Source organism: Felis catus, chromosome D3, assembly GCF_018350175.1.
Source record: "Felis catus isolate Fca126 chromosome D3, F.catus_Fca126_mat1.0, whole genome shotgun sequence".
NCBI classification, from domain to species: Eukaryota; Metazoa; Chordata; class Mammalia; order Carnivora; family Felidae; genus Felis; species Felis catus.
In genome coordinates, this window is record NC_058379.1 from 71,114,412 (window position 1) to 71,123,336 (window position 8,925).

Below are 8,925 nucleotides of genomic sequence, written 5' to 3' on the forward strand. Positions count from 1 at the left end.
AAAAAAAGGGAATGGAAGTGAATGTTATGAGCTTTTGAAAGGTGCTCTGAATGCTCCCGAAATATCTGTTGAAATATTACTGGTAAAATAACAAAACCACCCAAACTCCTACCATTGATAAAAAATCAGTAAGTGCAGATGATGTTCCATGGATATAATTGTGGAGAGAGGTGTGATGCTTTTGTTCTACTTTGTCCTGATAAGATCACTCTAGAAGTGTTGAATTCCGAATGTCACACATTAACAGTACCATACGAGGGTACATTGAGTAGAATTTTAAAAATCTTGGGTGCAGAATGTTTGAAAGAATGGGGAATTATTCCTGAATGAGTAGAAGCCTTTGAAGTAAAGAGAATTGGAGGTCCTTTGGCTCCCCCACCCCCTTGCAGCATGGGCCTGAAAAAAGTAAGCTACTCAAGTCTCACTTTGAGTAGGTATTAAATGGAGATAATGTTATTGAATTTATTATACTTTTGTGGGGAGTCAATGAAATATTAAGATAATATATAGGCTGCTTTTGTGTAGGCTCTAAGATGAGAGATCTAGAATAATTTTAATTATAAAGCACTTTAAGTCAGTGGGAGCTTTATAGAAATAGAATTGACTGCTTGTGTTTGAGGAGTTGGACTGGAAGTTTGGTGGAAGGTATTCAAGTGTCATCAGTATATGGTTGGACTGTATGATGTTTCAGATCCTTTCTAACCTTCAGGTAATACTTAATATCAGTAAATAGCAAAACGTGTCAATTTGCCAACTTTATTCTCATTATCATACAGAATTTGCATATACCTATACATGAGACCAGGTAGGTTTTAAGGAGTCAGGGTAGTTTATGTACTAGCCTGATTAGAAGAGCAGAGCAAAATGAGAATAGGAGAGATCCAAACAGTCTCTCCTACTGGACATCAATCTGTATTATCATTCTTTGTCCCTAAGTTTCATAGTTTTTCATAGTAAGAACATAGAATTTTTATTATAAAAGCAGAGAAGCTCCATAAATCTCTATTGAAAGTTTTTAAAATTTTTACTAAATATTAGATGAACTTTTGGAGTTGTCTAGAAAATGCTAGGAGTTTTATATTCTTCAAGCTAAGAGACAGGAAATGTTATGCTTTGTTGTAACTCTGCAGACATCTTATTTGTGAAAGAAAGAAAACTAACAATGGCAGACACGTCTGGAAAAAAAAATGACTAGAAATTGTCAGACTTCTGGACATGTTCTTTGTCTCACGGCTTTAATAAGTGGAAGTCTGACTTAAAGAAAAGGTCTGTTAGTATTGTATCAGCAACAATGACTAAACTACAAAGGAATGCATAAAGAGAAATGCTCTTAATGGAATATTTGGGGGTTATTCGAGAGACCTGCCTGGAGAAAGAAAATACATTCTGGCAAAGAGATGATGTGATTGCCATGGACCCAGCCAGGACATGGTTTTTCCTGAAAAGTTAATTTATCTGACTTACAGGTCCTGCTTTTTCATGATTAAATTAGAATCTGTACTAAAGGGGTTTATCATAATTTGCTTTTGCATGTCCTGATTTATTCATATTTTCTTCCTCATTTACAGTTGCATATGCGCAGGAAAAATAAGCCCCCCAATTTTAGGAGGAATTAGTTTTACCCTGGAGTCAAGGATTAATTTGAGGTCCTCTATAGGCAAAATAGATAACTTCATACATGAAGTTTCTTTGTTGATTTTTTTTTTTTAACTACCCTTTCTCTATTACTATTGCCATTCTCAGGAGTGCCTAGTCTCCTATCTCAATGATCACACTTTTATTTTGAACAGCTTTATTGGGAAATAATTCCCAAACCATGAAACTGGCTCATTTAAAGTGTACAGTTCAGTGACTTTTACTATATTCATAGAATTATTCATTTGTCACCACAGTTTAGAACATTCCATCACCCCCCAAAGTAAGTATATCCCTTAGCTCTTACCAACTTGCAGTAGCCTCCTACTACTAGGAAATCACTGATCTTTCTTTTTTATCCTGTTCTGGATATTTCATATAAATGGAATCATACAATAGAAGGTCCTTCGGGTCTCTCTGTTTTTATTTAGCATGATGTTTTCAAGGTTAATCTATAGTGTAGTATGAATCATACTTCCTTTTTAAAATTGCCAAATGTGGGGTCCTGGGTGGCTCAGTCATGTGAGCACCCAACTGTTCATTTTGGCTCAGGTCATGGGATCAATCCCTATGTTGGGCTCTGCGCTCAGTGTGGAGCTTGCTTAAGATTCTCTCTTTATCTTCCTCTACCCCTCTCCCCTGCTTGTGTGCCCCCTCGCTCTCAAAATTGCCAAATGTATTCCATCATATGGATATACCACATTTTATTCATTCCTTCATTGATAGACACTTGGAGTTTTTCCTACTTTTTGGCTATTACAAATCTGCTATAAACATTTCTGCTCAAGTTTTTGTGAGGACCTATGTTCTCATTTCTCTTGGGTATATATGTAGGAGTTGAATTACTAGGTCATATGGTGGGTCTCTTGAACTGTTTAATGAAATACCAGACTGTTTTCCAAAGCAGCTACATTTTACTTCCTCCCAGAAATGTATGAGGGTTTCAATTTCTTCACATCCTCACCAACACTTGTAATTATCTGTCTCTTGGACTCTAACCTTCCTAATGAATATAAAGTGGATCTCATTGTGGTTTTGATTTGCATTTCTCTGATGGCTAATGATATTGAGTGTCTTTACACATTAGTCATTTGTGTATCTTTTTTGGAGAAATATCTATGCAAATCTGTTCATTTAAAAATTAGATGAATTGTCTTTTTATAAATGAGTTGTAATCATTCTTTAGATTTTCTAGATACAAATCCCTTATCAGATAGATGATATTCAAATTTCCCCATTCTATATGTTTTAAATCTTCACATTTTATTGGGCTTCCTCCCCATTCCCCTTTCTACTTACTGATATTTGCCTCTATGTTTGGCCTAACTAGTTGTCCTCAGGATAGTTTTAACCAAATAAATGTCCACGTTTCCATCAGCTATCATTCACTCATTTGAGAACCTGTTAGGTACTGGGTTTAATCACCAGGAAGTCAATGATCCATATGCAGCCTTGTTCCTGCTTTCTTGGCACTTAGAATGTATGGTGGGAGAAAAAGATCTTAATCAACCATTAAGATATTATCTTTCTGCTAAAAGTTGCCATCTAAATCATCTACTTTTGCATCCCATTAGCTCATCTTCTAATCCATCCCAAGTGCCCCTTGCTGTTTATAGCTTTGATCTAACACATTTTCCCTTCTTTTAAAGGGCTTGGGTTTCTGTCTGCAGAATGAACCATTTTAAGGACAGTTACATGGATCATAAAAGTTAGGCGTCCAAGGTAGACTGCACAAAGGATCAGAGGTTTTGTCAAGATTGGCTTGAACCCTATGAGTTGTCCAAATAGCCTCAATATTGTAAACCAGAGAGGGAGAGTGGAGAGGATATGGAGAAAAAATACTCTCTGGAACAAGTGACAATAATAAGCCACGTGTGCACAACTCTACCAACAGAGTAGAGAAGGACTATATTTCTTACCCAGTAAGGCCTTGTCTAATGAGGAAACATGCTTGGTAATTCTGATGGTCATCTTTTACATTGGCTTTAGATTAGCCTTCAGTTCCATAAAATGTTGCAGTAAAAAGAAAATCCAGGAATCTGAGTACTGAGAAAGTTCAAATTGAGATCAGATTTCTCATTTATTCTAAGATAAATTTACATAGGCTAGAATTGTCTCTGATTTAGAAAGGTGCAAGTACTTGGGGTTATACTGCATGTAAATAGTATGGGATAGATGGCGGCAGTGGTGAGGATGATTGTAATAATAATTCGGTGCATCACTATCACATTGGGATTTTTCAAAGCATTTTCACATACATTGCTCTAGAACCTAACATGAACCAAACAAGATTGCTAGACTTCATTATCTATGATTCTATAAACTTTGTAGTGAAATATAATAAACATGTAAGAAATGCACAGATCATAAGTCTACAGCTTGTTAGATCTTCACATATTGAATACTCCATGTAAACAGCTCAAGGAATAGGTCATTGCCAGCATCATGTGTCCCTTTGTGCTCATTTAATAACTGATACCCTTAACAGGAAATCACATTCCTGATCTCTAATACCATAGCTTACTTTTTTGCCTGCTCTTAAACTACAACTAAATGCAGTTATATACTATGTACTGTTTTTTGTTTGGCTTCTTTCAGTGTTTGTGAGATTTTTCCTTAATTCTCATTGCTGTATAATATTCCAATATTTATTCTACAATCCATTTATCCATTCTAGTGACATTTGCGTTGTTCCTAGTTCATGGCTATAACAAATACTGTTACTAGGAACATATCTTACCCCTTTTTCCGGTTATATACCTACAACTAAAATCACTGGATTGTGATAGGGTCTATGCATGTGTTCAGATTTAGAATAAACCACCTAACAGTTTATCACAAGTGGCAAATCCGATTTAACCTCCCACCAGCAATAGGTGATGAAACTTTGGACTAACCAATGTGGCCAAACACTTTTGATATTTTCTGTATTGTAAAGCTATTTTCATGTGTGATGATCCACATTTTGAAAATGGAGACTTAGGGGCACCTGTGTGGCTCAGCCAGTTGGGTGTCTGACTTCAGCTTAGGTCATGATCTCACAGTTTGTGAATTCGAGCCCTGTGTTGGGCTGTGTGCTGACAGCCTGGAACCTGCTTCAGATTATGTGTCTCCCTCTCTCTCTGCCTCTCCCCAACTTGTGCTCTGTTTTTCTCTCTTTCAAAAATGAATAAACATTAAAAAAATTAAAAACAAAATGGAGACCTAGATGTACTGTCACAGGAAAGGTCTAGAGCATAAGTCTAGTGGCACAGTATTAGCAGTGTTATTTACATTAAGCCAAATACCATGACATTTGTTTCACTTGGAAAACAAGGCTAAGATATTAACATAGAAGATGACCAAAAAATATCGAAATGTATATAAAGACTTCTGTTTTCAGTGGTGACACGTTAAGAGCTTGGAACTTGTCATTCCCATTCCTGCAAGAAAAAACCTGAACATTCTGAAAATTCAGTGACTTTTCTTGAACTCATTAGAGAAAGAGCTGAGATCTCAGGGCACAGTGTCATCCTGAAATCTAGTGAAACAGAGGAATCTAGAGAATCAAGGAGTTGAGATCCATTTACCTGGAGCCAAGGCCCTAGAGCCACTACTGGCAGGTACACTTAAATAGCAATTTTGTTGAATAGCTGGAGGCTGAGTGTGGAGTAGCATGGGTGAGAAACTCCTGCCTCCCCCCCCCCCCCCCCCCCCCACACACACTGTCGTCCTGCTGTCCACAGGAAAGGACTTTGAGTCAAATTCTCTCTTCACTTTCAACCCTGGGTCTTAGGAAGTTGGAGCCTCCTGCTATAATTAGCTCCTCTCAATTTGTCTCTGCTCTGCATCTGCTTGCTTACAACTGAGAAGACAGACATTTGGCTAGAGAGAGTTTAAACTTAAGACTCAGGACCATTAACCTCTGAGCATCCAGAGAAGAGGCTGTCCAAAGGACAAGGTTGCAATACTAGAAGTGCGTCACAGCATCTCCTCACTCAGAGCACAGGTCTCTAATAAGCTTAGCCATGGAAAAAAGCAATTACAGGCATTGCTCCTACAACTTCTAATGCAAATTGGATGGAACACAATAGATTAATTAGAGAACATGGTTTGAATTTACATTCTGCAGACAGCAATTGGTTATAATGTGATCGAGTTCAGGAACTAGCACCTTGGGAGCAGGCAAAAAAAGACTCATTGGCAAGATGCATAAACACATACCTTCACAGTGTCTGAGTGGCTGGCTGCTGAGTTGGCCTCCAGTTCTCTTTTCCTCTGAGCGTAGATCCTGAGGGGCTGGGGGTATGCCGACATAAAAGAGAACATAGTTGGTGAGTAGAGTTCTATATTTATAGATCACAGAAGAGAACGAGGTTGTGAGCTCAGTTAAGCTCTCCTAGTCACTTGTAATTCTAGGTGTTCCGAGTCTCAGACTTAAAACCTATTATGATGCATAGAATTTACAGGAATTCCAGAGTTTCAGTGTCCAGGGGCTTTGCAGATAAATCAATAACCAAAAGCTATACCTGTTCCTGTGACTCAGGGAGTCAGCAGGGGTTAGTGGAAGTGACTAGGGCCAAGAGGTTCAGAGGTACAAATTCAACACCTGTTCTCTCCCTTCCCCAACCTCCCATTTTCCCTCATCAAGGAAATATGCACAACACTAACAATGATTAAATAAAGTTGCCTTTTTACAGTTCCTAAGGGGCAGTATAAAATTTAATTCCCAGCCTTCTAAAAATTATTTAAAATTCTGTTTATAGACAAGAAAATGGACTCTAACATCTTGTGGGAAATGTGTGCAGTTATGAAGTATGAGGTCCCTTAAGGTATATGGGTCAAGCAAACGAGTGAAAGGTATTCATCTAAATGGCCATCATTTTGCTATTTCTAGATCAGTTCTAGGCATCAAATTGGCACAAAAATCAAAACAGAACACAAATGGCATGGACTGATCTTTTTGCTCTGAGAACTTGCTTATCATGTGGGTCTGGGTTTGAGATTAGAGAGTGGCTGTAAGTATTTGGTGAAGCTATTGGTGTGGGAGAGCTCAGGACTGCAGAGAGATGATTGAGCACAGCATCTTGGGCAGCACTGTCATTTAATGGGAAAATGGAGGAAGAGAAGCTCGTATGGGACATACTAATGGAGGAGTTAGAAGAGAAAAAAACAAAACCAGAAAAAATACAGTATCTCAGAAGTAAAGGGAGGCAAGAGTTCCAAAAAAGGAATAATGGGATCTATTAGATGCCACCAAGAAGTTGTATTGGCCTGGGCTTCTTTTACAAAGCTAAACTAGCCAGTCAGGTAGTTGACTTTGGGACTGCCAAGGAAGGAGGGAAGCCAGTATCAGGTGAACTGTCTAGCTCACCCCCACTGGACAAATGAGGCTGGACCTTAGGAGTTGTGAAGAATATACCTCTGAATGGACTGCCTGAGGGATGAAAAGGGGAAGTGACAACCCACCAGCTCCAGCCCTCCAATACTCAGGGTTTGCCCCCAAAGGATGGGAAGTCCTTTGTATTTTCAAGTTTGCACATAGTGGTTCCCAGCAGCTCCCCCTCAGAGAGTGAGAGGAACCTGGAGCAGAAAGTGAGAGATTCGTGATGTAGGGGAGGTGGTGCTTTCCAGATGCTTTGAATTTTTACTTGCGTGGACCTGAGGGCCACAGAAACATGGATGATGTGAGGTGGAGCATAAGAGGTATCCAAGGCAGAGGAGAAGTAAAAATCACAGCTTGGTAGAAAATGGAAAATACAGGAACACTTTTAGCTTTAATAATACAACAGTTTAGGACTTAAGTTCAGGTGTAGGTGGATCCAGAGGCCCTTTTGATGTCAGCTTCTTGAATCTTTTCTGTTTTGCTTCTCTTTGTATTGGCTTCATTCTCAGCAAGATCTCTCTAGAGTAGAAAAATGGCATCTAGAAGATTCAGGTGATGTGGAATTTACAGGTCCTACTCTGAAGAAAAGGTACCTTTCTCTCTTCCATCATTAATATCGGTTCCTTAAAAATAACTGATCGGAATCATATGCTTATTTGAGGTACAGTTGCTGTGTCCAAGGTGGTGGGTGTGCCTGGGCCATGAACCTCGGCCAGGGCCTTTCAAACAAGACTACTTAACTGATAGACCCAACAGTATGATCCACAAAGGGGTAGCTGAGAAAAAAAAAATGGAGACTACAAATGGAGCAGAAGAAAAGCATAACATGTTAACACATGTTATGGGGAGGAAAGTGTTGAAGGGATTGTTAATATAGAAGTCACTGAGTGACGTCAGTTTGAGTCCTTTCTCTGTTATCTACAAGTTGTTGGACTTTGAACAAATCACCTGATCTCTCAGAATCTCGGTTGCTAATCTAAAATGAAAGTGAGACTAGTTGGTTTCCTTCTTTAAAAAAAAAAAAAGTTTTATTTAAGAATTTTCAACGTCAACAACCCTATAGAAAGAATCTAATCCTGAAACCCAGAACTGCCACAAACAGCATTCTTGTGGGTGTTGCAGTCATTAGGACTCCTTCCTTTGAGACTCCTACTAAGCTCACTGGTGAACTCTGCTTCAAGGCCAGGATTAACTCGGTCAGTATTCTCAGTCATAACCCTCCAACAGCGTCAATTCACAAACCTCATTTATGTACCAAAAATAAGACAATAATCTACTGTGCAACATTTACAGCATTGAAAATAGGGTAACATAAGCATCATTTCATTTAACACATTTTACCAATTTAGCTACCCAGAAATAAAACTCAAGTCTTTTCACAAGTGTGGATGCCCCTGAATGCAGGGAACATCCATGTATTTTTGCTATCATTGCTCTTCACAAGCTCTCTCACGAAAGCTGTGGGTTTGAGACATACACCTGGACAAGTTAAAAAGAAAAAGTCTGGTGCACCGGAGTCCTTGCATGTGTTCTCTGCTTTGTTTTGCGTATTCAATCTTTGATGCCAGTACTAACATCAGTCCTACCAGAGGTTTCAAAAGTGCAAACACCTTCTGGTTCCACATCAGACTTGTGTTCAGGGTTGATAGATCTCCATGCAATACAGAGTGGTAGATAAAAATGGGACACCTGCTGTCAAACAGCAAGTGTTGTTTGATATATTCTTAATTGAGAAAGTATGTAGACCTAAGGAATTCTGTGGCAGAATATTTATACTACCGTGAGGTACTTCTTCCATAGAATTTGGAATAAGACTAACTGCAGAAATTAAATGGAGGCCTATATTGTGTTTTAGGATATGAAGACAGACAATGTTAAAAATAAGCAAAAACAAAGTACAGAGTGCTATCATTTCCAAAGAGATT

At 38.6% G+C, this 8,925-nt stretch overlaps 1 long non-coding RNA gene across 2 annotated transcripts in view; it reads right to left on the reverse strand.

Moving 5' to 3' along the window:
• The window catches only part of LOC109493062, a 59,805-nt gene extending 53,741 nt beyond the window's left edge, over positions 1-6,064 (reverse strand). The window contains exon 1 of one of the 2 annotated variants that reach the window (XR_002147086.3): positions 5,839-6,064. This is a non-coding gene — a long non-coding RNA (uncharacterized LOC109493062). The remainder of the gene's footprint in view (positions 1-5,838) is intronic. The other variant, XR_002147087.3, reaches the window with a different exon arrangement.
• Positions 6,065-8,925: the final 2,861 nt, after the last annotated feature.